This window comes from Fukomys damarensis, unplaced genomic scaffold (genome assembly GCF_012274545.1).
Source record: "Fukomys damarensis isolate Sample0158 unplaced genomic scaffold, DMR_v1.0_HiC HiC_scaffold_53403, whole genome shotgun sequence".
Classification (NCBI taxonomy): domain Eukaryota; kingdom Metazoa; phylum Chordata; class Mammalia; order Rodentia; family Bathyergidae; genus Fukomys; species Fukomys damarensis.
In genome coordinates this window covers 2691-2963 of record NW_022954315.1, presented here as the reverse complement: position 1 = coordinate 2963, position 273 = coordinate 2691, and the positions used below count along the sequence as shown (strand labels likewise).

Genomic DNA, 273 nt, shown 5'->3' with positions numbered 1-273 from the left:
GGAGTTTTGGGTGGGCCGCGCGCCGGGCCCGGTGCTGCTCCTGTGGCTTGGAGAAAGCTAGAGTGAGCTGTACCCTTGACTTGCGGAGCGGCTGGCTCAGTCATGTGAGTTGGCTTTCAGGCCCTAAACAACACTGTGTCGTTTCTCCGGGACGCCCTCTCCCCAGGGCTTCCCACCCCCTCCTCCCGCCCTTCGGCCCGAGGCTTGGCTGACTTGCTCTTAACTCGCTCAAGTCCGGCCCCTGAAGTGCGAAGCCGGCTTTCTGGAGTCTAA

The 273-nt window shown here is 62.6% G+C and overlaps 1 long non-coding RNA gene across 1 annotated transcript in view; it reads left to right on the top strand.

Moving 5' to 3' along the window:
- Positions 1-6: 6 nt before the first annotated feature.
- Positions 7-273, top strand: part of LOC104870571 — a 2954-nt gene continuing 2687 nt past the window's right edge. Inside the window, exon 1 of the long non-coding RNA XR_782551.2 lies at positions 7-104. This is a non-coding gene — a long non-coding RNA (uncharacterized LOC104870571). The remainder of the gene's footprint in view (positions 105-273) is intronic.